Here is a 12,763-nt window from a genome sequence, read left to right as displayed (position 1 = left end):
GTTCAAATTGTGTTTTGATATGTTCAATATTTCTTTTACAATCTTAGTCTATTAATTGATTGAAACACTTATGAATATCGTTGGAAGACAATCTCATGTGTTAGAATTGTGTTTTCGTATGTTCTAAGGTCTATTAATTGATTCAAACACCTAGGATACACCCTTGAAAAACCATTTGATGTGTTCAAATTGTATTTTGATATGTTTAATACTTCTTTTACAACCTAAGGTCTATTCTTTGATTGAAACACTTATGATATCTTTGAAAAACAATTTCACGTGTTAAAATTGTGTTTTGATATGTTTAATACTTCTTTCATTTACAATCTAAGGTTTTATAACCTAGGAAACTATAAGAAAGTGAATGTTCTGTATAATAATAGTTTATTAAAAGTATCTTAACTATTGAAAACAAGCGTATTACTTAACTAAATGTTTGCAACTTGTTGTTTTCTTTTCGCTATTAATTGATTGAAAACACTTATGATATCTTTGAAAACCAATTCCATGTGTTCAGATTGTGTTTTGATATGTTCAATATTTCTTTTACAATCTTAGTCTATTAATTGATTGAAACACTTATGAATATCGTTGAAAAACAATCTCATGTGTTAGAATTGTGTTTTCGTATGTTCTAAGGTCTATTAATTGATTCAAACACCTAGGATACACCCTTGAAAAACCATTTGATGTGTTCAAATTGTATTTTGATATGTTTAATACTTCTTTTACAACCTAATGTCTATTCATTGATTGAAACACTTATGATATCTTTGAAAAACAATTTCACGTGTTAAAATTGTGTTTTGATATGTTTAATACTTCTTTCATTTACAATCTAAGGTTTTATAACCTAGGAAACTATAAGAAAGTGAATGTTCTGTATAATAATAGTTTATTCAAAGTATCTTAACTATTGAAAACAAGCGTATTACTTAACTAAATGTTTGCAACTTGTTCTTTTCTTTTCACTATTCATTGATTGAAAACACTTATGATATCTTTGAAAACCAATTCCATGTGTTCAAATTGTGTTTTGATATGTTCAATATTTCTTTTACAATCTTAGTCTGTTAATTGATTGAAACACTTATGAATATCGTTGAAAAACAATCTCATGTGTTAGAATTGTGTTTTCGTATGTTTTAAGGTCTATTAATTGATTCAAACACCTAGGATACACCCTTGAAAAACCATTTGATGTGTTCAAATTGTATTTTGATATGTTTAATACTTCTTTTACAACCTAAGGTCTATTCATTGATTGAAACACTTATGATATCTTTGAAAAACAATTTCACGTGTTAAAATTGTGTTTTGATATGTTTAATACTTCTTTCATTTACAATCTAAGGTTTTATAACCTAGGAAACTATAAGAAAGTGAATGTTCTGTATAATAATAGTTTATTAAAAGTATCTTATCTATTGAAAACAAGCGTATTACTTAACTAAATGTTTGCAACTTGTTCTTTTCCTTTCGCTATTAATTGATTGAAAACACTTATGATATCTTTGAAAACCAATTCCATGTGTTCAAATTGTGTTTTGATATGTTCAATATTTCTTTTACAATCTTAGTCTGTTAATTGATTGAAACACTTATGAATATCGTTGAAAAACAATCTCATGTGTTAGAATTGTGTTTTCGTATGTTCTAAGGTCTATTAATTGATTCAAACACCTAGGATACACCCTTGAAAAACCATTTGATGTGTTCAAATTGTATTTTGATATGTTTAATACTTCTTTTACAACCTAAGGTCTATTCTTTGATTGAAACACTTATGATATCTTTGAAAAACAATTTCACGTGTTAAAATTGTGTTTTGATATGTTTAATACTTCTTTCATTTACAATCTAAGGTTTTATAACCTAGGAAACTATAAGAAAGTGAATGTTCTGTATAATAATAGTTTATTCAAAGTATCTTAACTATTGAAAACAAGCGTATTACTTAACTAAATGTTTGCAACTTGTTCTTTTCTTTTCGCTATTAATTGATTGAAAACACTTATGATATCTTTGAAAACCAATTCCATGTGTTCAAATTGTGTTTTGATATGTTCAATATTTCTTTTACAATCTTAGTCTATTAATTGATTGAAACACTTATGAATATCGTTGGAAGACAATCTCATGTGTTAGAATTGTGTTTTCGTATGTTCTAAGGTCTATTAATTGATTCAAACACCTAGGATACACCCTTGAAAAACCATTTGATGTGTTCAAATTGTATTTTGATATGTTTAATACTTCTTTTACAACCTAAGGTCTATTCTTTGATTGAAACACTTATGATATCTTTGAAAAACAATTTCACGTGTTAAAATTGTGTTTTGATATGTTTAATACTTCTTTCATTTACAATCTAAGGTTTTATAACCTAGGAAACTATAAGAAAGTGAATGTTCTGTATAATAATAGTTTATTCAAAGTATCTTAACTATTGAAAACAAGCGTATTACTTAACTAAATGTTTGCAACTTGTTCTTTTCTTTTCGCTATTAATTGATTGAAAACACTTATGATATCTTTGAAAACCAATTCCATGTGTTCAAATTGTGTTTTGATATGTTCAATATTTCTTTTACAATCTTAGTCTGTTAATTGATTGAAACACTTATGAATATCGTTGAAAGACAATCTCATGTGTTAGAATTGTGTTTTCGTATGTTCTAAGGTCTATTAATTGATTCAAACACCTAGGATACACCCTTGAAAAACCATTTCATGTGTTCAAATTGTATTTTGATATGTTTAATACTTCTTTTACAACCTAAGGTCTATTCATTGATTGAAACACTTATGATATCTTTGAAAAACAATTTCACGTGTTAAAATTGTGTTTTGATATGTTTAATACTTCTTGCATTTACAATCTAAGGTTTTATAACCTAGGAAACTATAAGAAAGTGAATGTTCTGTGTAATAATAGTTTATTAAAAGTATCATAACTATTGAAAACAAGCGTATTACTTAACTAAATGTTTGCAACTTGTTCTTTTCTTTTCGCAATTAATTGATTGAAAACACTTATGATATCTTTGAAAACCAATTCCATGTGTTCAAATTGTGTTTTGATATGTTCAATATTTCTTTCACAATCTTAGTCTATTAATTGATTGAAACACTTATGAGTATCGTTGAAAAACAATCTCATGTGTTAGAATTGTGTTTTCGTATGTTCTAAGGTCTATTAATTGATTCAAACACCTAGGATACACCCTTGAAAAACCACTTCATGTGTTCAAATTGTATTTTGATATGTTTAATACTTCTTTTACAACCCAAGGTCTATTCATTGATTGAAACACTTATGATATCTTTGAAAAACAATTTCACGTGTTAAAATTGTGTTTTGATATGTTTAATACTTCTTTCATTTACAATCTAAGGTTTTATAACCTAGGAAACTATAAGAAAGTGAATGTTCTGTGTAATAATAGTTTATTAAAAGTATCATAACTATTGAAAACAAGCGTATTACTTAACTAAATGTTTGCAACTTGTTCTTTTGTTTTCGCAATTAATTGATTGAAAACACTTATGATATCTTTGAAAACCAATTCCATGTGTTCAAATTGTGTTTTGATATGTTCAATATTTCTTTCACAATCTTAGTCTATTAATTGATTGAAACACTTATGAGTATCGTTGAAAAACAATCTCATGTGTTAGAATTGTGTTTTCGTATGTTCTAAGGTCTATTAATTGATTCAAACACCTAGGATACATACACCCTTGAAAAACCATTTCATGTGTTCAAATTGTATTTTGATATGTTTAATACTTCTTTTACAACCTAAGGTCTGTTCATTGATTGAAACACTTATGATATCTTTGAAAAACAATTTCACGTGTTAAAATTGTGTTTTGATATGTTTAATACTTCTTTCATTTACAATCTAAGGTTTTATAACCTAGGAAACTATAAGAAAGTGAATGTTCTGTATAATAATAGTTTATTAAAAGTATCTTAACTATTGAAGACAAGCGTATTACTTAACTAAATGTTTGCAACTTGTTCTATTCTTTTCGCTATTAACTGATTGAAAACACTTATGATATCTTTGAAAACCAATTCCATGTGTTCAAATTGTGTTTTGATATGTTCAATATTTCTATTACAATCTTAGTCTATTAATTGATTGAAACACTTATGAATATCGTTGAAAAACAATCTCATGTGTTAGAATTGTGTTTTCGTATGTTCTAAGGTCTATTAATTGATTCAAACACCTAGGATACACCCTTGAAAAACCACTTCATGTGTTCAAATTGTATTTTGATATGTTTAATACTTCTTTTACAACCCAAGGTCTATTCATTGATTGAAACACTTATGATATCTTTGAAAAACAATTTCACGTGTTAAAATTGTGTTTTGATATGTTTAATACTTCTTTCATTTACAATCTAAGGTTTTATAACCTAGGAAACTATAAGAAAGTGAATGTTCTGTATAATAATAGTTTATTAAAAGTATCTTAACTATTGAAAACAAGCGTATTACTTAACTAAATGTTTGCAACTTGTTCTATTCTTTTCGCTATTAACTGATTGAAAACACTTATGATATCTTTGAAAACCAATTCCATGTGTTCAAATTGTGTTTTGATATGTTCAATATTTCTATTACAATCTTAGTCTATTAATTGATTGAAACACTTATGAATATCGTTGAAAAACAATCTCATGTGTTAGAATTGTGTTTTCGTATGTTCTAAGGTCTATTAATTGATTCAAACACCTAGGATACACCCTTGAAAAACCATTTGATGTGTTCAAATTGTATTTTGATATGTTTAATACTTCTTTTACAACCTAAGGTCTATTCTTTGATTGAAACACTTATGATATCTTTGAAAAACAATTTCACGTGTTAAAATTGTGTTTTGATATGTTTAATACTTCTTTCATTTACAATCTAAGGTTTTATAACCTAGGAAACTATAAGAAAGTGAATGTTCTGTATAATAATAGTTTATTAAAAGTATCTTAACTATTGAAAACAAGCGTATTACTTAACTAAATGTTTGCAACTTGTTCTATTCTTTTCGCTATTAACTGATTGAAAACACTTATGATATCTTTGAAAACCAATTCCATGTGTTCAAATTGTGTTTTGATATGTTCAATATTTCTATTACAATCTTAGTCTATTAATTGATTGAAACACTTATGAATATCGTTGAAAAACAATCTCATGTGTTAGAATTGTGTTTTCGTATGTTCTAAGGTCTATTAATTGATTCAAACACCTAGGATACACCCTTGAAAAACCATTTGATGTGTTCAAATTGTATTTTGATATGTTTAATACTTCTTTTACAACCTAAGGTCTATTCTTTGATTGAAACACTTATGATATCTTTGAAAAACAATTTCACGTGTTAAAATTGTGTTTTGATATGTTTAATACTTCTTTCATTTACAATCTAAGGTTTTATAACCTAGGAAACTTAAGAAAGTGAATGTTCTGTATAATAATAGTTTATTAAAAGTATCTTAACTATTGAAAACAAGCGTATTACTTAACTAAATGTTTGCAACTTGTTCTTTTCTTTTCGCTATTAATTGATTGAAAACACTTATGATATCTTTGAAAACCAATTCCATGTGTTCAAATTGTGTTTTGATATGTTCAATAGTTCTTGCACAATCTTAGTCCATTAATTGATTGAAACACTTATGAGTATCGTTGAAAAACAATCTCATGTGTTAGAATTGTGTTTTCGTATGTTCTAAGGTCTATTAATTGATTCAAACACCTAGGATACACCCTTGAAAAACCATTTGATGTGTTCAAATTGTATTTTGATATGTTTAATACTTCTTTTACAACCTAAGGTCTATTCATTGATTGAAACACTTATGATATCTTTGAAAAACAATTTCACGTGTTAAAATTGTGTTTTGATATGTTTAATACTTCTTTCATTTACAATCTAAGGTTTTATAACCTAGGAAACTCTAAGAAAGTGAATGTTCTATATAATAATAGTTTATTAAAAGTATCTTAACTATTGCAAACAAGCGTATTACTTAACTAAATGTTTGCAACTTGTTCTTTTCTTTTCGCTATTAACTGATTGAAAACACTTATGATATCTTTGAAAACCAATTCCATGTGTTCAAATTGTGTTTTGATATGTTCAATAGTTCTTGCACAATCTTAGTCCATTAATTGATTGAAACACTTATGAGTATCGTTGAAAAACAATCTCATGTGTTAGAATTGTGTTTTCGTATGTTCTAAGGTCTATTAATTGATTCAAACACCTAGGATACACCCTTGAAAAACCATTTCATGTGTTCAAATTGTATTTTGATATGTTTAATACTTCTTTTACAACCTAAGGTCTATTCATTGATTGAAACACTTATGATATCTTTGAAAAACAATTTCACGTGTTAAAATTGTGTTTTAATATGTTTAATACTTCTTTCATTTACAATCTAAGGTTTTATAACCTAGGAAACTTAAGAAAGTGAATGTTCTGTATAATAATAGTTTATTAAAAGTATCTTAACTATTGCAAACAAGCGTATTACTTAACTAAATGTTTGCAACTTGTTCTTTTCTTTTCGCTATTAACTGATTGAAAACACTTATGATATCTTTGAAAACCAATTCCATGTGTTCAAATTGTGTTTTGATATGTTCAATATTTCTTTTACAATCTTAGTCTATTAATTGATTGAAACACTTATGAATATCGTTGAAAAACAATCTCATGTGTTAGAATTGTGTTTTCGTATGTTCTAAGGTCTATTAATTGATTCAAACACCTAGGATACACCCTTGAAAAACCATTTGATGTGTTCAAATTGTATTTTGATATGTTTAATACTTCTTTTACAACCTAAGGACTATTCATTGATTGAAACACTTATGATATCTTTGAAAAACAATTTCACGTGTTAAAATTGTGTTTTGATATGTTTAATACTTCTTTCATTTACAATCTAAGGTTTTATAACCTAGGAAACTATAAGAAAGTGAATGTTCTGTATAATAATAGTTTATTAAAAGTATCTCAACTATTGAAAACAAGCGTATTACTTAACTAAATGTTTGCAACTTGTTCTTTTCTTTTCGCTATTAATTGATTGAAAACACTTATGATATCTTTGAAAAACAATTCCATGTGTTCAGATTGTGTTTTGATATGTTCAATATTTCTTTTACAATCTTAGTCTATTAATTGATTGAAACACTTATGAATATCGTTGAAAGACAATCTCATGTTTTAGAATTGTGTTTTCGTATGTTCTAAGGTCTATTAATTGATTCAAACACCTAGGATACACCCTTGAAAAACCATTTGATGTGTTCAAATTGTATTTTGATATGTTTAATACTTCTTTTACAACCTAAGGTCTATTCATTGATTGAAACACTTATGATATCTTTGAAAAACAATTTCACGTGTTAAAATTGTGTTTTGATATGTTTAATACTTCTTTCATTTACAATCTAAGGTTTTATAACCTAGGAAACTATAAGAAAGTGAATGTTCTGTATAATAATAGTTTATTAAAAGTATCTTATCTATTGAAAACAAGCGTATTACTTAACTAAATGTTTGCAACTTGTTCTTTTCCTTTCGCTATTAATTGATTGAAAACACTTATGATATCTTTGAAAACCAATTCCATGTGTTCAAATTGTGTTTTGATATGTTCAATATTTCTTTTACAATCTTAGTCTGTTAATTTGATTGAAACACTTATGAATATCGTTGAAAAACAATCTCATGTGTTAGAATTGTGTTTTCGTATGTTCTAAGGTCTATTAATTGATTCAAACACCTAGGATACACCCTTGAAAAACCATTTCATGTGTTCAAATTGTACTTTGATATGTTTAATACTTCTTTTACAACCTAAGGTCTATTCATTGATTGAAACACTTATGATATCTTTGAAAAACAATTTGACGTGTTAAAATTGTGTTTTGATATGTTTAATACTTCTTTCATTTACAATCTAAGGTTTTATAACCTAGGAAACTATAAGAAAGTGAATGTTCTGTATAATAATAGTTTATTCAAAGTATCTTAACTATTGAAAACAAGCGTATTACTTAACTAAATGTTTGCAACTTGTTCTTTTCTTTTCGCTATTCATTGATTGAAAACACTTATGATATCTTTGAAAACCAATTCCATGTGTTCAAATTGTGTTTTGATATGTTCAATATTTCTTTTACAATCTTAGTCTGTTAATTGATTGAAACACTTATGAATATCGTTGAAAAACAATCTCATGTGTTAGAATTGTGTTTTCGTATGTTCTAAGGTCTATTAATTGATTCAAACACCTAGGATACACCCTTGAAAAACCATTTGATGTGTTCAAATTGTATTTTGATATGTTTAATACTTCTTTTACAACCTAAGGTCTATTCACTGATTGAAACACTTATGATATCTTTGAAAAACAATTTCACGTGTTAAAATTGTGTTTTGATATGTTTAATACTTCTTTCATTTACAATCAAAGGTTTTATAACCTAGGAAACTATAAGAAAGTGAATGTTCTGTATAATAATAGTTTATTAAAAGTATTTTATCTATTGAAAACAAGCGTATTACTTAACTAAATGTTTGCAACTTGTTCTTTTCTTTTCGCTATTAATTGATTGAAAACACTTATGATATCTTTGAAAACCAATTCCATGTGTTCAAATTGTGTTTTGATATGTTCAATATTTCTTTTACAATCTTAGTCTGTTAATTGATTGAAACACTTATGAATATCGTTGAAAAACAATCTCATGTGTTAGAATTGTATTTTGATATGTTTAATACTTCTTTTACAACCTAAGGTCTATTCTTTGATTGAAACACTTATGATATCTTTGAAAAACAATTTCACGTGTTAAAATTGTGTTTTGATATGTTTAATACTTCTTTCATTTACAATCTAAGGTTTTATAACCTAGGAAACTATAAGAAAGTGTATGTTCTGTATAATAATAGTTTATTAAAAGTATCTTATCTATTGAAAACAAGCGTATTACTTAACTAAATGTTTGCAACTTGTTCTTTTCTTTTCGCTATTAATTGATTGAAAACACTTATGATATCTTTGAAAACCAATTCCATGTGTTCATATTGTGTTTTGATATGTTCAATATTTCTTTTACAATCTTAGTCTATTAATTGATTGAAACACTTATGAATATCGTTGAAAGACAATCTCATGTTTTAGAATTGTGTTTTCGTATGTTCTAAGATCTATTAATTGATTCAAACACCTAGGATACACCCTTGAAAAACCATTTGATGTGTTCAAATTGTATTTTGATATGTTTAATACTTCTTTTACAACCTAAGGTCTATTCATTGATTGAAACACTTATGATATCTTTGAAAACAATTTCACGTGTTAAAATTGTGTTTTGATATGTTTAATACTTCTTTCATTTACAATCTAAGGTTTTATAACCTAGGAAACTCTAAGAAAGTGAATGTTCTATATAATAATAGTTTATTAAAAGTATCTTAACTATTGCAAACAAGCGTATTACTTAACTAAATGTTTGCAACTTGTTCTTTTCTTTTCGCTATTAACTGATTGAAAACACTTATGATATCTTTGAAAACCAATTCCATGTGTTCAAATTGTGTTTTGATATGTTCAATAGTTCTTGCACAATCTTAGTCCATTAATTGATTGAAACACTTATGAGTATCGTTGAAAAACAATCTCATGTGTTAGAATTGTGTTTTCGTATGTTCTAAGGTCTATTAATTGATTCAAACACCTAGGATACACCCTTGAAAAACCATTTCATGTGTTCAAATTGTATTTTGATATGTTTAATACTTCTTTTACAACCTAAGGTCTATTCATTGATTGAAACACTTATGATATCTTTGAAAAACAATTTCACGTGTTAAAATTGTGTTTTAATATGTTTAATACTTCTTTCATTTACAATCTAAGGTTTTATAACCTAGGAAACTTAAGAAAGTGAATGTTCTGTATAATAATAGTTTATTAAAAGTATCTTAACTATTGCAAACAAGCGTATTACTTAACTAAATGTTTGCAACTTGTTCTTTTCTTTTCGCTATTAACTGATTGAAAACACTTATGATATCTTTGAAAACCAATTCCATGTGTTCAAATTGTGTTTTGATATGTTCAATATTTCTTTTACAATCTTAGTCTATTAATTGATTGAAACACTTATGAATATCGTTGAAAAACAATCTCATGTGTTAGAATTGTGTTTTCGTATGTTCTAAGGTCTATTAATTGATTCAAACACCTAGGATACACCCTTGAAAAACCATTTGATGTGTTCAAATTGTATTTTGATATGTTTAATACTTCTTTTACAACCTAAGGACTATTCATTGATTGAAACACTTATGATATCTTTGAAAAACAATTTCACGTGTTAAAATTGTGTTTTGATATGTTTAATACTTCTTTCATTTACAATCTAAGGTTTTATAACCTAGGAAACTATAAGAAAGTGAATGTTCTGTATAATAATAGTTTATTAAAAGTATCTCAACTATTGAAAACAAGCGTATTACTTAACTAAATGTTTGCAACTTGTTCTTTTCTTTTCGCTATTAATTGATTGAAAACACTTATGATATCTTTGAAAAACAATTCCATGTGTTCAGATTGTGTTTTGATATGTTCAATATTTCTTTTACAATCTTAGTCTATTAATTGATTGAAACACTTATGAATATCGTTGAAAGACAATCTCATGTTTTAGAATTGTGTTTTCGTATGTTCTAAGGTCTATTAATTGATTCAAACACCTAGGATACACCCTTGAAAAACCATTTGATGTGTTCAAATTGTATTTTGATATGTTTAATACTTCTTTTACAACCTAAGGTCTATTCATTGATTGAAACACTTATGATATCTTTGAAAAACAATTTCACGTGTTAAAATTGTGTTTTGATATGTTTAATACTTCTTTCATTTACAATCTAAGGTTTTATAACCTAGGAAACTATAAGAAAGTGAATGTTCTGTATAATAATAGTTTATTAAAAGTATCTTATCTATTGAAAACAAGCGTATTACTTAACTAAATGTTTGCAACTTGTTCTTTTCCTTTCGCTATTAATTGATTGAAAACACTTATGATATCTTTGAAAACCAATTCCATGTGTTCAAATTGTGTTTTGATATGTTCAATATTTCTTTTACAATCTTAGTCTGTTAATTTGATTGAAACACTTATGAATATCGTTGAAAAACAATCTCATGTGTTAGAATTGTGTTTTCGTATGTTCTAAGGTCTATTAATTGATTCAAACACCTAGGATACACCCTTGAAAAACCATTTCATGTGTTCAAATTGTACTTTGATATGTTTAATACTTCTTTTACAACCTAAGGTCTATTCATTGATTGAAACACTTATGATATCTTTGAAAAACAATTTGACGTGTTAAAATTGTGTTTTGATATGTTTAATACTTCTTTCATTTACAATCTAAGGTTTTATAACCTAGGAAACTATAAGAAAGTGAATGTTCTGTATAATAATAGTTTATTCAAAGTATCTTAACTATTGAAAACAAGCGTATTACTTAACTAAATGTTTGCAACTTGTTCTTTTCTTTTCGCTATTCATTGATTGAAAACACTTATGATATCTTTGAAAACCAATTCCATGTGTTCAAATTGTGTTTTGATATGTTCAATATTTCTTTTACAATCTTAGTCTGTTAATTGATTGAAACACTTATGAATATCGTTGAAAAACAATCTCATGTGTTAGAATTGTGTTTTCGTATGTTCTAAGGTCTATTAATTGATTCAAACACCTAGGATACACCCTTGAAAAACCATTTGATGTGTTCAAATTGTATTTTGATATGTTTAATACTTCTTTTACAACCTAAGGTCTATTCACTGATTGAAACACTTATGATATCTTTGAAAAACAATTTCACGTGTTAAAATTGTGTTTTGATATGTTTAATACTTCTTTCATTTACAATCAAAGGTTTTATAACCTAGGAAACTATAAGAAAGTGAATGTTCTGTATAATAATAGTTTATTAAAAGTATTTTATCTATTGAAAACAAGCGTATTACTTAACTAAATGTTTGCAACTTGTTCTTTTCTTTTCGCTATTAATTGATTGAAAACACTTATGATATCTTTGAAAACCAATTCCATGTGTTCAAATTGTGTTTTGATATGTTCAATATTTCTTTTACAATCTTAGTCTGTTAATTGATTGAAACACTTATGAATATCGTTGAAAAACAATCTCATGTGTTAGAATTGTATTTTGATATGTTTAATACTTCTTTTACAACCTAAGGTCTATTCTTTGATTGAAACACTTATGATATCTTTGAAAAACAATTTCACGTGTTAAAATTGTGTTTTGATATGTTTAATACTTCTTTCATTTACAATCTAAGGTTTTATAACCTAGGAAACTATAAGAAAGTGTATGTTCTGTATAATAATAGTTTATTAAAAGTATCTTATCTATTGAAAACAAGCGTATTACTTAACTAAATGTTTGCAACTTGTTCTTTTCTTTTCGCTATTAATTGATTGAAAACACTTATGATATCTTTGAAAACCAATTCCATGTGTTCATATTGTGTTTTGATATGTTCAATATTTCTTTTACAATCTTAGTCTATTAATTGATTGAAACACTTATGAATATCGTTGAAAGACAATCTCATGTTTTAGAATTGTGTTTTCGTATTTTCTAAGATCTATTAATTGATTCAAACACCT

The sequence above is a fragment of the Phaseolus vulgaris genome, chromosome 8 (genome assembly GCF_051622355.1).
Source record: "Phaseolus vulgaris cultivar YP4 chromosome 8, ASM5162235v1, whole genome shotgun sequence".
NCBI classification, from domain to species: Eukaryota; Viridiplantae; Streptophyta; class Magnoliopsida; order Fabales; family Fabaceae; genus Phaseolus; species Phaseolus vulgaris.
This window is presented reverse-complemented; position numbering follows the sequence as displayed.